The sequence below is a fragment of the Megalopta genalis genome, chromosome 14 (genome assembly GCF_051020955.1).
Source record: "Megalopta genalis isolate 19385.01 chromosome 14, iyMegGena1_principal, whole genome shotgun sequence".
Lineage (NCBI taxonomy): Eukaryota > Metazoa > Arthropoda > Insecta > Hymenoptera > Halictidae > Megalopta > Megalopta genalis.
Genome location: NC_135026.1, coordinates 9,345,861 through 9,367,274, shown reverse-complemented (window position 1 = coordinate 9,367,274; position 21,414 = coordinate 9,345,861). Strand labels below are relative to the sequence as shown.

Here is a 21,414-nt window from a genome sequence, read left to right as displayed (position 1 = left end):
TCGTTCCTGATCGATTTCACGCGAGAACAGGCGTTCCAAACCTTCTCGCAGCGCTTTGAATCGCGATCCTCCGCAAGCGTTCCATTACGTCCGGACAGTTCCCCGTCCGCCGTCGAATGCAGATCTCGCCGGCACCGGGTAACAGGTTAGCAAATCGTCCGGGACACCTTCGAGCCGCGATTTATTAAGAGCAGCGGACCGTCCGGTGGAGGGACCCCGTCCGGACAACCGGATCGCTCTAAATTCGCGCGCGGAGCGACACTGCGGCGGCCGCCGCGAAACAAACGCGGGTCAAAGCTGGCAAACCAAAATAACCCCGGAGACGAGATATTACAGCCGCGGGAATACTTTATTGCACCGGGTCCGCGGCGGAGCAAATTACGCTATCGATAGTGTCGCTAGGTCAGCCGGCCGGCCGTCAGTCAGAAATAGAGCAGAACCGTGCCGAGCGCGGACCGGCGCGGTCAAACATCCGCGACACCGTTGAATATTCATGATCCCGGCCGATCGATACGAAACATGAGCATTATCGTTAAAATAATTCGATATTACACCATAAATTCCTAGGTCCCGCGGTGTTCGCCTAATCGCGGCACACCGGCGCGCAAATTACGGCGCGCGCGATCGCGAGCCTTTTACCCCGAGAAGTTCGTCGGGATCCGCGATCTCGTGGTATTTAGGCGAGTCGATGGCTTCGAATCATGGCGAGTCCCATCTTCGGCCATATTGTGTTTTAAAGTGTAATCCGTACGCGTAGGAATACGTCGAAAAGGCACGTGAAAGAAATCATAAAGTTAATATAAGTTAACTGAAGTCTAAATTATTTTAACAATAAGTTCGGTCAGGGTTAGGTCCATTTGTGTGTAAAATGTAATCTATACGCGCCAGAGTGTCAAAAAGGCAAGTGATAGAGATTGTAAAGTTACTATAAGTTAGCTGAGCCTTAAATTATCTTAACAATCTGATCATGGTTAGGTCAGGATTAGGTCCACTTCTGTCTTGAACTGTAATTTATACGCGCTAAAATGTCAAAAAGACAAATGATAGAGATTATAAAGTTACTATAAGTTAGCTGAGCCCTAAATTATCTTAACAATAAGTTTGATCAGGATTAGGTCAAGGTTAGTTCAATTTGTGTTTAAAAAATAATCTATACACGCCAGAATGTCGAAAAGTGATAGAATTTATAAAATCACTGTAAGTTAGCCGAACTCTAAATTATCTTAACAATAAGTTAGGTCAAGATTAAGTCAGGGTTAGGTCCACTTCTGTCTTAAATTGTAATCTATAAACGCCAGAATGTCGAAAAGACAAATAGAAGAGTTTATAAAGTTGCTATGAATCTGACTGAATTCTAAATTATCTTAACAATCAATTCGACCAATAAGCAATGTTAATAAATAATAACAAGGAAGTCGGGCTCAAAGATAACTTCGTCAAACATTTATTTGTAAAATAAAAATTTTTGCAATATCAACATATACTCTAAATTGAAGCAGTATATATCTTGTACAAATTCGATGAAACTTGTTAAAATCTAGCGATTACATTTTGTTTCACACGGAAACAGCGATTTTTTAGCGTTTTACAACTTACTTTTGCCCAAACTTGACAGTTTTACCAATTTCTCTGACGAATGAAGACGTTCCGCTTTTATATTCAGGCTTGATTCGATAAAACTTGTTAAAATCTGGCGATTGCACTTTACCCCGCACGGAAAGAGAGATTTTCAAACGTTTTACAATGTTTTCACCGTTCTCGCGGCGTTTTTCCCATTTTTCGTAGTTCCACGGTTTTTCGCAGTTGCCCGGCGAGTCAAGAGTATTTGGCTTAGATATTGACGTACATTTCGCTAGATACTAACGAAAACTAGCGCTTCCAGTTGATTTCCCACGAAAACAGTCGGTATTTAACTTTTTTTACACCGTTTCTCCCGTGGTTTCGCGTCTTTTCAATTTTTCCGACGATTGCAGGTGTTTTTAGTAGCTACATTTTACGTATTTAATTCGATAGAACTTGTTAAAATCTCACGATTGCATTTTGTTTCACCCGAAAAGAGCGATTTTTAAGCGATTTACAAGTTGCTTTTGACCAAATTTGACAGTTTTTTCAATTTTTCTGACGAGCGAACATGTTTGGCTTCAATATTCACATTTCACTCGACAAAATTCGTTAAAATCTAGCGATTGCGTTTCGTTTCGCTTGAAAAGAGCGATTTTTAAGCGTTTGGCAGAATTTTGCAACTTACTTTTGACCAAATTTGACAGTCTTTTCAAGTTTTCTGGCGATTAAAAGTGTCTGTCGCCGATGTTCATGTTTAATTTGATAAAACTCGTTGAAATCTAGTGATTGCATTTCGTACCATTTGAAAAGAGCGATTTTTAAGTGTTTTACAGCATTTTACAACTTACTTTTGACCAAATTTGTCTGTTTTTTCAAGTTTTCTGACGAGCGAACATGTTTAGCTTCAATATTCACATTTCACTCGATAAAACTCGTTAAAATCTAGCGATTGCATTTTGTTTCACTTGAAAAGATCGTTTTTTTAGCGTTTTTCATAGTTTTACAACTTACTTTTCACCAAATTTGACAGTTCTTTCAATTTTTCTGACGATTGAACGTGTTCGTCTCCAATATACATATTTAATTCGATAAAGCTTGTAAAAGTCTAGCAACTGCCTTTTTGTTCCATTCAAAAAGAATCATTTTTAAGCGTTTTACGTCTTTTTTTGCCATTTTTTGTGACGTTTTCCCCAATTTTCGGTCGCATTTGACGAAATTTCGCAATTTTCATCACTTTTCCAACGAATGAAGGTGTTTGACTCAGACATCGACGTAAATTTCGATAGATACTAACAAAAGCTATCGTTTCCAGTTGATCTCGCGCGAAACTCGACAATTTTACCGTGCTACAAAGACTTTTTCAAATTTCTCTCGCGATCACTACGATTTCAATCCATTTTCCACTCGCGCATTCGCGTTCATTTACACCAAGATAAACGATAAAAATGCGCCCTCCATCGGCTTTTCCGACGATTCAGGATGTCTATCTCGCGCGTTCATGCTTGCGCCATAAATCTTAATTTCGATAAATTGTTCTTAATTCGATCGGCTCGCGAACTCGTCGCGCCTCAATTACTTTATTACCGGATCATCGTTGTTAACGTCGAGTTCCCGGCATACTAACCGAATAGTGATTACACCAGACTGCGAATTTTATGCATTTACGGCAAATATCGCTAAAAGAAATACAGGATAATGAAAAAAACATTGGAGGAATTTAATAACCGGTGGGCGATTGTAAGACGGTGACGGTTGTAACATGTTAAACGTCTCAAAATATATGATAGATATTATTACACAGTTCAGGTATTGTAATGTAAAATGACATTTGGAACACACTCGTCCGTCGTACTTAGGTGAATACGAAATATAAGTGCTTTTTCAGCAGATATATTCTTCTTTCTCGTTTTAACTCTTTTAACATTTTAACGTTTTAACTCCGAAAGAAATAGTTATTTAGTAAAGTAACCGACAGTTACTTTGCATCGATAACCACGTTGTAGATAACAATTTATAATTAAAGTTCGAAAGTGCGGTCGGGAACGATTGTAACTTCGTCGATCTTCGTCTTATAATTTCGACGAGTGCCTATATTCATTAGCTTAACCAATGAATTTAAACTTGCTACAATCTAATATCATAATTAAACTTTTAGAACGTCCTGTACAAAAAAATTGGAAAAACTAATAAAGGAATCGTGGATATAAAAGCGTGCGAAGTTGGCCGGGAACCTGACAGCACAAGGAAAAGTGAAAAATGGTCCCAACGTTGTGGCTGTAATGACTGGGTGCATAAAGAACGCCAATGATGCAACAATATGTAAATCGCGACATCTTGCATCATAGGAGAACACTAATTGCATAGGGAGTACGGAGACGCTTTAAAACTAAGTGTCTCAGTACTTAAATATCTCACGTTAATACGGAGTCATTCTAAACGTCATTGCAACCACGTTTATATATATATATATATATATATATATATATATATATATATATATAACCTTGTAATTCCAATATTATATTATTCCATACAATTCCACACAATTCCAATAATACAATTCCAAATACAATTCCAATAATACAATTCCAAATACAATTCCATACAATTATATAACATTCCAATGCAATAAAATATATCGGTAATCAACAGATCCGCAATCTGGTGATTAACCAAGCACATATACTTGCTGACAAGGTGTGATTTAACACTTGTTAAAACCGGGAAAACAATCGACCGTTGCGTAACCCGAGTTGCGAGAGACACGTTCGATCGCATTAATTATATATATATATCGAGGCGACAGGAAGCTGCCTCGTCGATTTTTGCCGCGTGGAACACGGCTCGTTTCCCGACGATGCCGCCGGTGTTCCACCGCGCCGCGGAAGAAACCAGCCGTCGTTCCACCGTATCGAACATTTCTATAACCGACGCCGCGCCGTCCTCGTCGTTCCAACCGTCCGCGTCACCGTCCCATATTCCTCGGGCATTCCTGTTCCCCCCGAATCGGGTTTTGGAACAGAAACAACTATTCGCGGTGCTAGAGCTAGATTTTTTCCACGATGTTCCCGCCGTCTCTCTGTCGATCCACACGCGCGAAACGATTCGTCGGAATAATCGGCCGAAGTTGCGAGAATGTTTCTGTGTCCACGGGACAATGAAGTCAGGTAGAAAGATCTTTCTTCAATAATTTTAGGAACTCGAAGATCTATTTTTAAGATCAATTTTGTACGCGTTTTTTATCGAGCACACTGGGTGCAGGCTTCCTTTTCGGCAAGTTGTTCCGTTGGGTTGGCAATTAAGTAATTGCCGATTTCGGTTATAGATGTCTCTCACTCCTATTTTTATGATATCCGTAAATGTTATATTATAAAATTATTATTATTATATTATATACTGGGCTTTGACCGCTTATTGGCTTGGCTGCCTCGCGCCTCGCCTGTCATTGGTCAGTGTTTTTCGTTAATAACTCGTTAACGATGCCTCTGAGAACATTTTTGCAATGAAAATAGTTACTTCAAATGTCCTCAGAAACCCCTCGTATCCTGTGATTGCGTAACATTTGGGACACCGTGTAGGCCAAAGCGATTTTATTTGGGAACTATTGGGTTGGCAACTAAGTAATTGCCGATTTCAGTTATAGATGTCTCTCACTCCCATTTTTATGATATCCGTAAATGTTATATTATAAAATTATTATTATTATATTATATACTGGGCTTCGACCGCTTATTGGCTTGGCTGCCTCGCGCCTCGTCTGTCATTGGTCAGTGTTTTTCGTTAATAACTCGTTAACGATGCCTCTGAGAACATTTTTGCAAAGAAAATAGTTACTTCAAATGTCCTCAGAAACCCCTCGTATCCTGTGATTGCGTAACTTTTGGGACACCGTGTAGGGCAAAGCGATTTTATTTGGGAACTATTGGGTTGGCAACTAAGTAATTGCCGATTTCAGTTATAGATGTCTCTCACTCCCATTTTTGATATCCGTAAATGTTATATTATAAAATTATTATTATTATTATTATGTTATTTTTTATTATCCGTGAATGTTAGCAACTGGACAAATTGAATGCAACGGTCAAGGAAAAGCGACCAGAATTGGTCGATCGTAAAGGTGTCATTTTCCACCAGGACAATGCTAGGCCGCACACGTCTTTGTCCACTCGGCAAAAAGTGATGGATATTGGTTGGGAATTGATGTTACACCCACCATATAGCCCTGATCTCGCGCCATCGGATTACCACTTATTTCGATCCCTGGACAACTCCCTTCGTGGTAAAACTTTTAACGATGATGACGCTGTAAAATCTCACTTAACTCAGTTTTCGGCCGAAAAGGATCAGACTTTCTACGAGCGTGGAATTTTCAAGTTGTCAGAGAGATGGCAAAAGGTCATCAAACAAAATGGAAAATACATTACAGATTAAACTTTATTCCAAGTAAAAAGAAATCTTTTATTTCATTGAACAAATCGGCAATTATTTAGTTGCCAACCCAATAGAATTATTCGAAAACGCTTGAAATTTATGAACACGTTTCAGAAGCATTCTAACCTAAAATCGTCGGAGAAGTATTTTCGTTGTAAGATGTAAAATCGTCATTTCCTCGTGACATGTATACACGTCGTCCACAGCCAAGAGGTTGATTTGGCTACCGTTTGAAATTCGATCTACTCGTTTCTGTGGTAAACGCATTAAATCCGCAGTCGAATCATAATCGAGGAGTTCGTGTTGTACGTTTCTATTTGTACGATACCTAAAGGTGTCGATAAAGAAGAATTTGATCTAATTACTTGTTCGCCGTTACGCGACATCTTACAGCCTAATTAGTATAATACTTAGGTATACGACTTCTAGAATATCGCGTGTGCTTTCGCTTCGCATCTTGTTATTAGGTTTGTCCGAGTTTTGAAAGAGCTTCGTACGAGAACGATTTTCGATTCGGACAAGCGACTTTTCCGACGAAGCCGTGACGAATATTTCGGTTTTTGTGCGTGCGGTGCAAGTGTGCGCGCGAGAGAGATAGAGAGTAAATCTTCGAAGCTGCACGTGCTGGGATTGAGACGATGAAGACAAAGGGCGGTTTCGAGAGGGAGCGTGACAGTGTGCGCGAGTTCGGTGGTTCGGTCTGAGATCTCGAGAGAGGACGAAGGGTATTTAGATCTTTTATGTACATTATTTTGTCTTTTCAATAACTCCTTTAAATTGCGGCTCTGTTTTGTCGTTGTTGATTATGTTCAGGGTTATTTTCAAGATCAATTTTGTATGCGTTTTATTCTAGAATTATTCTAAAACGTGTGAAAAATTTATGAACACGTTTTTCACAAGCATTTGGACCTAAATCGTCGGAGAAGTATTTTTGTCGTCTGATATAAAATCGCCGTTTCCTTATATGACGTGTACACACGTCGTCCACCGCTAAAAGGTCAAAAATAATACAAAGTTGAATTTATTTAAGCGGTCAAACAATTTTATAACAAAGTCTGCTTGAATTAGGGAATCTGTTCAATCGTTTCCTACAGAAGAATCTCGGTAACGTCGACGATCTTAAAATAAAAGAAAAAAAACGTACAACCGGTCGAAATGACCGTCGTGGTGGATTCGGTGTTAAAGAACGCGTTGTGATTTTAGAATAGAATTTATTGCGAACGGGCACACTTACGAGAACTCGTACGTCCGCCGTTGTAAACAAGAGACGATAAAAAGATCTTGACAGAGGTGCGCGATCGATAATATGCACGCCGTAAGAAGGGCATCGCTCGGAGACGATGTACACTAATTGTTACTTTTCGGTAGCGATCACTTCATTATCGACACCGAGTACAGTCGTGATAAAGATCAGAAAATATAGGGACTGATTTGAAAGGATCAAGTTGACCTTTAGATATCCTTTATACGAATGGAAACAAAAATTGTTAATACCACGTAAAATACCTTTTCATACGGAACCGCTTTTGTATCAACATTTTTTTCGTAGCTGCAACCCGTTCCGAGAGATTTCACTGTATTTAGTTAAACGTAACATTCTGGATGCGTTGCTTGCGGCAGATGTTACAATAACGCTCGTTCAAAATAGCAATAAGTGTCTTATTATTGATTTTGAAAACTAATATAAAACTGCTGCTTTTATAAATTAATGTAAAACTTCTGCTTTTATAAACTAATGCAAAACTGCAGTTTTTCTAAACAAATACAAAACTTCTGCTTTTGTAAACTAATGTAAAACTGCAGTTTTTCTAAACAAATACAAAACTTCTGCTTTTATAAACTAATGTAAAACTGCAGTTTTTCTAAACAAGTGCAAAATTTCTGCTTTTGTAAACTAATGTAAAACTACAGTTTTCCTAAACAAATACGAAACTTCTGCTTTTATAAAGTAACGTAAAATTGCTGTTTTCGTAAACAAATACAAAACTTCTGCTTTTGTAAACTAACGTAAAACTGCAGTTTTCCTAAACAAATACGAAACTGCTTTTGTAAACTAATGTAAAACTGCAGTTTTCCTAAACAAACACGAAACTTCTGCTTTTATAAACTAATGTAAAACCGCAGTTTTTCTAAGCAAATACAAAACTTCTGCTTTTATAAACTAACGTAAAACTGCAGTTTTCCTAAACAAATACAAAACTTCTGCTTTCATAAACTAACGTAAAATTGCAGTTTCTCTAAACAAATACAAAACTTCTGCTTTTATAAACTAATGTAAAACCGCAGTTTTTCTAAGCAAATACAAAACTTCTGCTTTTATAAACTAACGTAAAACTGCAGTTTTCCTAAACAAATACAAAACTTCTGCTTTCATAAACTAATGTAAAACTGCAGTTTCTCTAAACAAATACAAAACTTCTGCTTTTATAAACTAATGTAAAACCGCAGTTTTTCTAAACAAATACAAAACTTCTGCTTTCATAAACTAACGTAAAACGACCGCTTTCAGAAGCCCGATACTTCCTAGATCCGAGTTGCACGACCATCTTTACACCGATGTCAAGAAGATGGTCAATAGAATAGGCCCAACAACGGTACAATCGATATCATTGTTTTAGCCCAACAGCATCGAGTCTTCGATGATTTTTACTGGGATCAATGACAAGGCGGACAGAGAGACCGTTTGGAGACGGCGCTGACATAGGTGGTAACCGATTTTTCTGGCGATTTCTCCCATGATTTTTTGGATCCCGAGTGCTGCTCCGCAAGGAGCCGAGGAGGTTCGAAGGGAGGATCCGATATCGAAAGGTCCGCGCGGTGTGTGGCGCGGGGAGGATCGCCGGTCAGCGTAGAAATTGCACGCTGGCTGCTCGATAAGGAGCCAATTACATTTTAGCCGATGCTATCATTCCGCCACCAGCCGCGATAGCGCCGGCAAACTAATTGGCCGCGGCAGAAAGGAGATTCAGCGGCGATAGCCGTGCGAATTACAGAAAAGAAAGGAGGGTACGGAAGCGGGACGCGAGCGAGCGAGCGCGAGTGAGAGAGAGAGAGAGAGAGAGAGAGAGAGAGAGAGAGAGAGAGTACGCCCGGGAGAAAGAGGGGCGAGCAGGGCCAGGGGGTAGAAAGTACCCTGGGAGCAAGGAATATCAGTTCTCTAGTTTCGTTGTCCTATCTCCGGCGCGCATAATCGCCGGCGAAAAGAAAGCCTAGCGAGCGCAATTTCAAAGTTCGAGGCTCGTTTGGCGGGCTGCCAGCGCTCACGTAACTAACTACTTGTTTTGCCAACGGTGCTGCCTGCCTCCCCCGCGTCTAGCTCTCCTCGACCGTCTCTCTCTCTCTCTTTCTCCCTCTCTCTCTCTCTCTCTCTCTCTGCGTCCTCTGTTCTCTTGTCTGCACTAGCCAGCCGGCTGATCCTCGATTTTCGAAAAAGCTTAACACCTCGACCACCGCGGACGGATCAGCATTCGACCACGTGCACGGCGACGGACGCGCCTGCGTGCCCCCAGCCTCGAGACCTTACACGGAAATTTCTTCTCTCAGTCTTCCCGTGCCCACCAGTTGGCACGATGGCCCGACCGGTCGCCGAAATGCTCCCTGGGGTCCGCGGACCCGACCCCGACCTGCCCTGACACTTGTGTGTCACACACCGAGGAAACCAGAAATCCTCTGCATCGAAGAGACACCCCACTTTCAAGACCCCCGGTTTGAAACACTGGTGCCTCGGAGACCCCCTGTGGCAAAGACGCCTACATCGAAGGCAACCTATTTTAAAGACCACGTACACGTTATAAAGGCCCCAAGGATTCGGATGTTAATGGGCCCGTGGACTGTAAGACTCGCATATGTTAATGGCCCCATGGTTTTCAGACACCTATGCTAAGGACTCCCCCGGTGTTCCCGTATGTCAACAGCTTCATGGTTTTAAGGACACCTACGTTGAGGACAACCTGTTTCAAAGACTCGTGTGTAGAAGGTCCAATGTATTTAAGAGACCTGTGTTAATGACCTGACTGTTTTCAAGACCCGTACGTTGAGGACACCCTGTTTTAAACACCCGTACGTCACCGGCCACATGTATTTAAGAGTCGTACGTTGAGAATTGCCGGTTTTAAAGACCCCCGTACGTCAACGGCCCCGTGTATTTAAGGCAGATACGTTAAGGACTGTGCCTGTATGTCAAAGTTCTAAGGCACCTACGTTGAGAACACCATGATTTAAAGACTCGTGTGTCGAAGTCCCCGATGTTCTTAAGAGATCTACGTTAAGAACCCCGTATTTCAAACGCTCACACCTCAAAGGTCGCCTGTTTCAAAGATTCTCACGTCGGAGTCTCTCTATTTTAAAAACCCCTACGTTGATCACCCCCTGTTGTAAATACTCGCACGTTGAAGACACCCGGTTTTAAAGACTCGTACGGCCTAATACACCATGTTTTTAAGACACGTAGGTTTCAGAGCCCCGTTTTGAAAGATCTGTTAGCCCGAATACCTCTACCGTAAAGACTCCAACATTGGTTGGTTCCCCAATGTTACAAACTCCTCCGTTCAGGACCCCCTATTAAGGCCCTAAAGGCTTGTCTGTCGGAGAATCCCCATTTCAAAGACTCCTACCTCGAAGACTGCCTTATTTCGAAGCCTCCTATCTTAAAGACCCCGAATTTTGAAGAGATCCCCCAGATTAAAGACGTCCTACCTAAAGGATCGCCGGTTTTAAAGAACACCTACGTTAACATTGTCCTACCGAAAGGACCCTCGATGTTCAGCTTATCAAGACGCAACGAATATTTCCTAACGAGCGAACGATCGAATAAGGGGATCTGTTAGATCCAGCGCGGCTTACCTGGATCCACGGCATGCGTGTGGACGGTAGCGGTGACGGCCACGTTAATATCCCTTCGGGCCTGGGCCTTTGCCCGCTGGGCACGGAACAACAAAACAAACCACAAACCCGCACAATCTGATCAGGCACACCTCGAACGACACAATTCCCTCGATCCCGTTGATCATCGATGGTCTCGTCGCGCAGGTCGGTCAGCTGTCAGAGGCCGCTGTCATAGAGCGGACCGTTGCCGGTGGCAAAGGCCCCGATGGCAGGCAGGCCCGTTGATCAGCTCCCTATCACCGTCGATGTCGGCCCGAGTTGGAGACTTTCGGTGCTTAGCCCCGAAAGCCCGCGTCTTCCACGTCGAATTATTGATCTTAACCCTGCGCTTCTGGTACCGCGAGTCTAACTGCTGCGATGCCGCAGGGTTGATTCAGGCTCGGTCCGGTGCCGCTCGGGGCTGCGACGCGAAGGGGACACTGTCCCGCGGCTGGCGTCCGGCTGAAAGGTAGTCTGCCGGTGACAGTCAACAGTTCCATGCCACTGTCTCGGGCCTCGGGTGCCGGGCGGCTGAGAAAACCTTGATAGAAGCACTGCAGCACCTGTCGCGGAGTCGAGAGCCGGTCGCACTGGGAGAGCCCCTGATCGCGGGGTTATACTAGGGAACGCTCGCGGAACGGAGCGCTGTCAGAAATAAAGGGCCGAAGATCGCGGACGCGAGCACACCGCGCGACACTCCGAACTCGTACGAGCCACGACACGAACCGCACGGCACGACGGCAGACGAGCGAGTGGGGCTTCCGAGCTTCCCCCCTCCCTGCTACGAGCCGTGCAGCGGAGCCGAGAGAGCGCGCCGAGTGGGAGAGCGGATAGGCCGCGAGCCTGGGCGGCCGCGGGTCGGAGGGGCGCGCCGCGGCAGCATAGCGGTGGGGGTAAGCTCGCGGCCGCGGTGGGGGCTCCGCGAGCGGGGCGCCGGCGGCGGGGGACGCGCGGGCTGCGGACCGATCCACGGAAAGGGCGCGCGAGGGTGGGGGAAGGATAGATGGACGTCAGGGGCGTGAGTGAAGGAGGGGCATCGATAGCGCCCCTCGGTCGCCCTACCTCGCCGGTGCGGTGCAGGGAGCGCGGCTCCACACTCCACGCGACTTTGCGAGTGAAACATTTCGCGGGTTTCGCGGACGCTGGGCGTGGGATGGGGTTCCGCCGGCCGGAGGGGGAATGGAAGGGAAACGTAGTGAGGGAAGACAACAGTATTCCCGTTAATTGAACGACTCTCGTGGAGAACGAGAGGGGTGGCTGCAAGACGAGGAGGCCCGGGACGCAGGGGGGCAGGATTACTCGCAGTAATTACTTATTTTTATTACGCTCCGCCTCTCTGCTTTCCCCCTCCCACCGCCTCGCCCGCGCCCCGCTGTCCTCCCCCCGTTGCTGCTCCGTGCCCGCACACTCCGCGACGGCCAAGACGACGATGACGACGTCGACAACGAGAATGACGACGACGACGTGGACGACGACGACGACAGCTGAGCCGTGCTTGCGGTGGTCAGTGTTATTAAGCTGCCGCTTTTTTCTCCCGGTATCCGCGCCGTTCGCGCGCCCCTGCACCTTCTGTCTATCCGTCGTCGGCGGTTCGACTTTCGCGAATCATTCTCGCCGCGCGACACGGATTCCTGAATGTTCCAGGGAACGGTCGCCGCGGTAACCGCGCAAGTGAAAGAACACTTTCAGCTAATTGAACGACCACCGTCCCCGGGAATCCAGAATGGTGGCCGATTACTCCCAGTAATTACTTATTTTTATTACTTTCAGCCTCTTCGCCCCGCCCCTCGCCCCCCTCGCGCGGGCTCGCTGTCGCTCGCGCAACGTCACTTATCGCTGGCCAACCACGAGCACCGCTGCTCCCCACGGATCGGACCATATTTCGTCCCAGATGTCTTTGATGCGTATCAAACCGAACGCTGGCCGACCGGAGAGCGCAGATCTCCGCGACTAATTATCAACCGCGACCGAATCCTGCCCGACCGTGGACCTCCGTCCCCGTCGCGTGCACGAAAGGAGCGAGGATCGTGCCGGGCTGGGCCGAGCATTCTTACCTTGCTGTTGATCTTGCCCGATGAAACACAAACACCTGCCAGGTAAATGGACAATTCGTTTCGCCGCCGAACCTCGAGTAAGACAATCTCGGCCGCCGACGCGTATTGATTGCGACCACGCGTGCACACGCGGCTGCAACCGCACTCCCTCGATTCCGATCGATATTATCCTTGCGCCACTCGTTCCTTTCATTTCGAGGGGTCGCCGTATTTGCAACATCGTTGCGCGATTGTTTTTTCATCTCTCTTCGAATTCGATTCGTTGCATCGTATTTTGTTGCCGGATTCAAGTTTTAGAAACGATGTTACAACGAATTTTATTATAGAAACAATGTGGCAAAGCTTCGCATTTTTGGTAACAAGGTTGCAAAAGCTCCATTTTGGAAGTAGTGTCGCGAATCTTCCGTCTTTTAGCAACAAATGCTAAATGTTGTAAACGGAATTTCGCGTTGGAAACAATGTTGCGAAGTTTCGTTTCTTTTAGCAACAATTGTTGCTAAAAGTCGTAAACGAAATTTTGCGTTGGAAACATCGTTGCAAAGCTTCGTTTCTTTTAGCAACAATATTGTGATAAATTTCGTTTTTAAAAAGAGAATGTTGCGAATTGATATTTCTTTGGCAACAAAGTTGCAAAGTCTTCTTTCTTGCACAATTGTGTTGCAAGAACGTTTAATTCTATTGTTCTCTTTAAATTTGTTGTCTCGCATGAAATATTGCATAAATATTGTGATGTAATGTTAAATTACAGATTCCGATCCTGTGATAAAAAGTATTCCAGACTTTGAAATATTTCTACACTTTTCAATAATTGCAAAAATTGTTGCATAATAATGTTTATCGTCAATTATGATCTATGACGTTAAACCATAAATTTGCATTATCTGTTAATAAACATTTGAGAGTTCGAAACATTTGTACAGTCAATAATTGCAAAAATTGTTGCATAATAATGTTTACCATCAATTACGATCTATGACGTTAAACCATAAATTTGCAGTATCTGTCAATAAACATTTGAGAGTTCGAAACATTTATACAGTCTTTAATAGTTGCCATACTGTTGCACGGTAATGTTTAACAGGAATTAAGTAACAATTAACGTTGAATAATATTTGTATACGAAAGTTCGACTAAATATTATGATTTGATGTTAAATAACTTATTGGGAGTCTCTGTAAATAAATATTCGAGACTTCATAATCTTTACACATTCTTTAATAATTGCAAAATTATTACACAATAATGTCATAAATATCATGATCAAATATTACACTAAAAATTTAGATCCTGTGTCAATGAACATTCCAAGTCAGAATATTCGAATATTCTGAAATTTTCGAGACTTATTAAAATCTCTCGATTATAATCTCTCGAATATTATTAAATCTTCGAGACTTCATAATCTTTACACATTCTTTAATAATTGCAAAATTATATCACAATAATGTCATAAATATCATGATCTAATATTACACTACAAATTTGGATCCTGTGTCAATAAACATTCCAAGTCAGAATATTCCAATATTCTCAAATTTTTAGATACCCTTCAATAATTGAAAGTAATTGGATAATTAATCAGCCTCGACAGATGGCACAACACGATCCAGACATTGTCCTCGAATTATTGATAGCACCGTCGCTCATAGCGTCTCTCTCTGTTCAGCAAAAAAAACGTCTTGCGGCGGGAAAGAACAAGTATCGAGATCGACTGGACCTGTTCCAGAGATGAGGACACGACCTTGTTCAGAACAGTGCCGTGGAGTTCGTTCCGAACAGAGATTAACACGCGAAACAGGCGTTCATCGTTAACCGCTTTTGCGATATCAGTGGAACCGGTGGACGTGCGTGGTGTAAGTAGAAAAGGAATTTATAGATCGGGCAAGTAGAGGGAATCGTTGATCGTTGCTGAAGATCGTACTTTTATGTAGTGTCTCCCCGAGTGTTCCTAGTGGAATAAGACATTCGAACACGGACAGAATTGGAGCAATTAGCCGGTAGATTAAGACAATTGCTTAAAACTACTTCGAGCCGGCTTCAATAGAAATATTAATTCGTGAAATGCTGTAGCAGCGAAGGCGTTTCATTAGAAACTCTTTGTCTTCGGAATCACTGTAAAATTTGATGTGTTTGTATTGGTGACAGCAGAAGCATTAATTTATAGGTAAGACTATCGGTAGAATTAATCGTGTTCGTATGCGGGAGTAGAATGATTCGTTTGTAGATCAGACAGTGAAAAAGTATCGCAATTATTTGTACATGGGAAAGTGGAAACATTCATTCATAGATCAGGCAATCAGTAGAATTAGAAGCGTCTGTGTATTAGAGTAGAAAAATTCATTTATAGATCAGACACTCAGTAGAATTGAAACTATCATGCAAGACAGTAGAAGAGTTTATTTATAGATCAGACAGTCAGTAGAATTAGAATCGCATACGTCAAAGTAGTGAAATTAATTTATCGGTTAATTTATCATTTTATCATTTATTTATCAGACAGTTAGTACAGTATCATACAAGACAGTAAAGAATTTATTTATAGATCAGACAATCGGTAGAATTAGAATCGCATACGTCGAAGTAGTGAAATTAATTTATCGGTTAATTTATCATTTTATCATTTATTTATCAGACAGTTAGTACAGTATCATACGAGACAGTAGAAGAGTTTATTTATAGACCAGACAATCGGTAGAATTAGAATCGCATACTTCAAAGTGGTGAAATTAATTTATCAGTTAATTTATCATTTTATCATTTATAGATCAGGCAATCAACAGAATCGGAACTCCCATACATGAAAGTAGAAAATTTTTTTATAGATCACGAAATCAGTAGAATTAGAAGCGTTTGTGTATAGAAGTAGCAAAATACGTTTATAGATCAGACAATCGGTAGAATTAGAGTCGCATACGCCAAAGTAGTAAAATTATTTTATGGATCAAATATAAAAATAGTATAATATAAAATATTATAAAAAATAGTATAATATAAAAATCCTATATAAAAATAGGAAATTTCATTTATAGATCATTGATATCTCACATATCAAAGTAGAAAAATTCTTTTATAGATCAGGCAATCGGTAGAATTAGAAGCGTCTGTGTATAAAAGTAGAAAAATTCATTTATAGATCAGACACTCGGTAGAGTTGGAACTACCATGCGTGACAGTAGAAAAATTCATTTATAGATCAGACACTCAGTAGAGTTGGTACTACCATGCGTGACAGTAGAAAAATTCATTTATAGATCAGACAATCAGTGGAATTACGACTCGTGTACATCAAAGTAGAAAAATTCATTGATTAATCAGACAATCAATAGAATTAGAAGCGTTTGTATATAAAAATAGAAAAGTTCATTTATAGATTAGGCAACTAGTAGAATAAGAGTAAGTAAATATAGAATAATTCTGTTTCTACATCAGAGGATCAGTAGAATTAGCAGTATCTGTATAGGAAAGTAGAAAATTCATTTATAGATCAGACAACCGGTACAATTAGAACTACCATAAGAACAACGAAATTCTATTTATAGATCAGACAATCGGTAGAATCAGAACTGTCTGTGCGTGGGAGTAGAAAAATTCATTCACTAATCGGACAATCAGTAGAATTGGAAGCGTCTGTATATAAAAGTAGAATAATTCATTCCTAAATTTGACAATCAATAAAATTGAAACTTGCCATAAGCGAAACTAGAATAATTCGTCTATAAATTAGTCTATCGATGGACTGATAAGTACAAAAATTACTTATCAGTTCATCGATAGACTAATTTATAGATGAATTATTCTACTTTCGCTTATGGCAAGTGTATATAAAAGTGTATACAAAAGTGTATATAAAAGTAGAATAATTCATTCCCAAATTCGACGATCAATAAAATTGAAACTTGCCATAAGCGAAAGTAGAATAATTCGTCTATAAATTAGTCTATCGATGGACTGATAAGTAATTTTTGTACTTATCAGTCCATCGATAGACTAATTTATAGATGAATTATTCTACTTTCGCTTATGGCAAGTGTATATAAAAGTGTATACAAAAGTGTATATAAAAGTAGAATAATTCATTCCCAAATTCGACGATCAATAAAATTGAAACTTGCCATAAGCGAAAGTAGAATAATTCGTCTATAAATTAGTCTATCGATGGACTGATAAGTAATTTTTGTACTTATCAGTCCATCGATAGACTAATTTATAGATGAATTATTCTACTTTCGCTTATGGCAAGTGTATATAAAAGTGTATACAAAAGTGTATATAAAAGTAGAATAATTCATTCCCAAATTCGACGATCAATAAAATTGAAACTTGCCATAAGCGAAAGTAGAATAATTCGTCTATAAATTAGTCTATCGATGGACTGATAAGTACAAAAATTACTTATCAGTCCATCGATAGACTAATTTATAGACGAATTATTCTATTTTCGCTTATTGCAAGTTTCAATTTCATTGATCGTCGAATTTGGGAATGAATTATTCTACTTTTATATACAGACACTTCCCTACGAGTGTACGAAAGTGTGGATTTTCAGATACATAAAGTACAAAAACTGCTTTATATATATCTGAAAATCTACACTTTCGTACACTCGTGCTAAAAACTGAACGTTAGAACAAAGAGCAGAGGAAGCAGTTAAGTCGCGAGAATAAAGACGACCACTGGAAGAGTGTGGCATACCCAACTTTTGTCAAAATTGAGTGCTTCGTCGTCGAGCATGAAAGGCAGAAGTTACTAAAACGTGACATTTCTACTTCCCACGATTCGGACGAAGTTTGGAAAAAATTTAGGCTGTTCTACGAACATAGGAACTTGCACATCTATCATTCCTGGGTACTTTAGACATTTTGTTTTCTGTTAAACCGAGTAACCTATCTTTTTGAAACTTTGTGGATTGATTTACACGTGTCTGAACTAGCCTGATACAGTTTTATACGTTGATACTAGTTGAAATTGCAGTAATTGTTAATTAAACACTGATAATGAAATTATTTTCTAATTTTATGTTGTATATTTTATAATAACAACTCGAAACAATTAGTAACCCATCTCTTAAATTTTCACTGAACCACTTGAACGTTTCCTAGATTATGTTTAACTCTTTACATAATTCACAGTAAAAATTCTGCTTGATTCGAAATTCAAATGCTACTCAAACTAGAGCTTAAATTCAGTTTTAAATTTCTATAAATTCTGATTCAAATCTATTTGATCTAGAGTTTAAATTCTGCTTGTTTTCTGTTTAAATTCTACTTAAATTCTGTTCAAATTCTGTCAAAACTCAAGTTCTATTTAATGTACAGTTTAAATTCTGCTTAATTCGAAATTCAAATGCTACTCAATCTAGAGCTTAAATTCAGTTTTAAATTTCTATAAATTCTGATTCAAATCTATTTGATCTAGAGTTTAAATTCTGCTTATTTTCTGTTTAAATTCTACTTAAATTCTGTTCAAATTCTGTCAAAACTCAAGTTCTATTTAATGTACAGTTTAAATTCTGCTTAATTCGAAATTCAAATGCTACTCAATCTAGAGCTTAAATTCAGTTTTAAATTTCTATAAATTCTGATTAAAATCTATTTAATCTAGAGTTTAAATTCTGCTTGTTTTCTGTTTAAATTCTACTTAAATTCAGTTCAAATTCCGTCGAAACTCAAGTTCTATTCAATGTACAGTTTAAATTCTGCTTAATTCGAAATTCAAATGCTACTCAAACTAGAGCTTAAATTCAGTTTTAAATTTCTATAAATTCCGATTAAAATCTATTTAATCTAGAGTTTAAATTCTGCTTGTTTTCTGTTTAAATTCTACTTAAATTCTGTTCAAATTCCGTCGAAACTCAAGTTCTATTTAATGTACAGTTTAAATTCTGCTTAATTCGAAATTCAAATGCTACTCAAACTAGAGCTTAAATTCAGTTTTAAATTTCTATAAATTCTGATTCAAATCTATTTGATCTAGAGTTTAAATTCTGCTTGTTTTCTGTTTAAATTCTACTTAAATTCTGTTCAAATTCCGTCGAAACTCAAGTTCTATTCAATGTACAGTTTAAATTCTGTTTAATTCGAAATTCAAATGCTACTCAAACTAGAGCTTAAATTCAGTTTTAAATTTCTATAAATTCCGATTAAAATCTATTTAATCTAGAGTTTAAATTCTGCTTGTTTTCTGTTTAAATTCTACTTAAATTCTGTTCAAATTCTGTCGAAACTCAAGTTCTATTCAATGTACAGTTTAAATTCTGCTTAATCAACAGTTTGAACCGCCCAACGTCCGTTCAAATCCAGAGCTGAAATTCTACAGATACAGAAATACTTCTCAACGAGATAAAGATGCAACATCAACGTTTGAATAATGTTTCGACATCGGAGCCATTTGAAAAATAATGCAACGGTGACTCGATGGTTAATTATCTTCGTTCACCGGCTGACAGGGCGGGTACCGTAGTATCGCGCAACTTGGAACACCCGAAAGCCACCTGGCAACTGTGATTGCAGCTGACAAGTGTCACCGTTAAGGACCATCGATCAACAGTTCGCGCGAATCAACGGCCCAGAAGCGGGACAGCATTCTTCCATCCCCGATGAACGCTCGTTTCATGGAACGTCGGGCGTCAGTCAGCTCCCATCTAATCCAATTGGCCCGCGTCTTCGTTTTTCCTATCGCTGGACTTACTTTTACGATCTTACAGGCAAGACTCCCAGCGACACGCTCCTCGATTTCCGATTTGCTCGACACAAGGAATTCGAGCTCACGCGTGTCTCGAATCGAACATCCGCGAAGTTCTCGCGTCTCACGCTGGTTCGGAAATTCGGTTTCTCTGTCCGAAATTATATTTTTTCGAGCTTTATATATAGTAAGATACATATTTTTGTAAAATTATTGTACGTATTTTTATCATATTTGAATGAATATTCAAATAACGTCAAATTGATTGCAATTCGAGTTTTACGAAAAATGTAAAGAACTGTGAGCACTAGAGTTTCTTTTACACGAAAATTTAAACAATTGCTAAGAAGACGATGTCAAGTTTAGCTGCAACTTTTTGCAACCTTCGCGTATAGAATAATTTAAACAAAGTTGCGAGCAGTATTTCGACGATTGGATAAATCAAGCGGCAAGCCTACTTGTTGTCGTTGTCGTGATCGTTGTCATTATTATAATGATGAATTTTTGTAGAAAAATTAAAACTTGGCACATTGACGTTATTAGATATCAAGTTAAACTTTGAGTTTAAAAAAAATGTAAGTTATGTAAAAATGTAAGTTAGTTTATGTAAAAAATGTGTTTTTTACATAAAAGTTTAAACAATTGTTAGGAAGAGGATATCAAGTTTAGGTGCAACCTTTTGCAACCTTCGCGTGTAGAATAATTTAAACAAGGTTGCAAACAGTATTTCGACGACTGGATAAGTCAAGCATTAAGCACGCTCGTTGTCGTCGTCATAGTCGTTGTCATTATTATAATGATGAATTTTTGTAGAAAAACTAAAATTTGATACGTTGACGTTATTAAATATCAATTTAAACTTTTAGTTAAAAAGAAAAATGTAAGGAAGTGTGAGCACTAGTGTGTTCTGTACACGACAGTTTAAACAATTGCTAAGAAGAGGATATTAAGTTTAGGTGCAACTTTTTGCAACCTTCGCGTGTAGAATAATTTAAACAAGGTTGCAAACAGTATTTCGACAACTGTATAAGTCGAGCGGTAAGCGGGCTCGTTATCGTCGTCATTGTCATTATTATTTTGAATTTCTGTACAAAAATGAAAACTACATTTGTCTAGATGACGTTAAATAAATAAATAAATAAAATAACCTTGTAACAAAAGCACCGAAAATTGAACAATTCTCAACTTAGTTCCTCGTCCCGATTTTTCCAAGTTTCGAAAATCGCAAATTTCAAACAATTTCAGAACTCCTGGGAGCACTTTAGCCGAAAGATTCTCGAACAATACGGAGCGAATGCAATAATGTGAGCCGGCAGGGAACAATTTGGATCGACAGAAGGTGGGAATCGATGGAAGAGCGACGCTTGCCGACGATTTCAATCATTCCGGGCAACCGTGAGGCGAAATAATTCATTCGCGTTACTATTTACCGCGTTAATTATTAAAAGTGCATTATGACGATCCCCCGTCCCGGCCCTCCCGAAATCCCCGTAATACGTGCCGTCGCCGAATAAGTAGAGCGCGATCGTAATTAATGAAGTAATTAATAATGGAATAATTAAACGAATTAAACGGGATAAACGAGTCCGGGCAGCACTTCTGCAACGGGGGAGGCACCCGTCTGTCGTTCGCTGCGATTTCCGCCGTGCTCTCCTTTGTTTACCCGCAAACAAAACGAGCAAATGAAAAGTGGCCGCAAGCCGGCGGCGGCGGGGGGAAGTGTAATTGGTCGTCGACCTGTAACGAGTTACACGCTCCGATCCCGCGGACGATCTTAACCCGTTGCCTTACGATTTTTTTCAAGACGGAGTCGCTTTGTCGT

The 21,414-nt window shown here is 40.4% G+C and overlaps 1 protein-coding gene and 1 long non-coding RNA gene across 8 annotated transcripts in view; one reads left to right on the top strand and one right to left on the bottom strand.

Annotated features, from left to right (window-relative positions):
• The window catches only part of LOC117225653 (uncharacterized), a 1,038,968-nt gene that overhangs the window by 411,747 nt on the left and 605,807 nt on the right, over positions 1–21,414 (bottom strand). Inside the window, exon 1 of one of the 5 annotated variants that reach the window (XM_076526303.1) lies at positions 10,837–11,587. The exons of the other annotated variants lie outside the window; for them this stretch is intronic. The gene's annotated coding sequence lies outside the window, so the exon portion shown is untranslated. Of the gene's footprint in view, positions 1–10,836; positions 11,588–21,414 lie in introns of those variants that run through there. 5 annotated transcript variants of the gene reach the window in all.
• LOC117225654 (uncharacterized) lies at positions 6,414–20,762 on the top strand. 3 transcript variants are annotated; one of them, XR_004491557.2, is made up of 4 exons: positions 6,414–6,719; positions 12,628–12,953; positions 14,578–14,764; positions 19,180–20,762. It is a non-coding gene; the product is annotated as an uncharacterized LOC117225654 (long non-coding RNA). The 3 variants fall into 3 exon arrangements; XR_013034812.1 differs by lacking the exon at positions 6,414–6,719 and adding an exon at positions 11,744–12,161; XR_004491556.2 differs by lacking the exon at positions 6,414–6,719 and adding an exon at positions 11,744–12,360.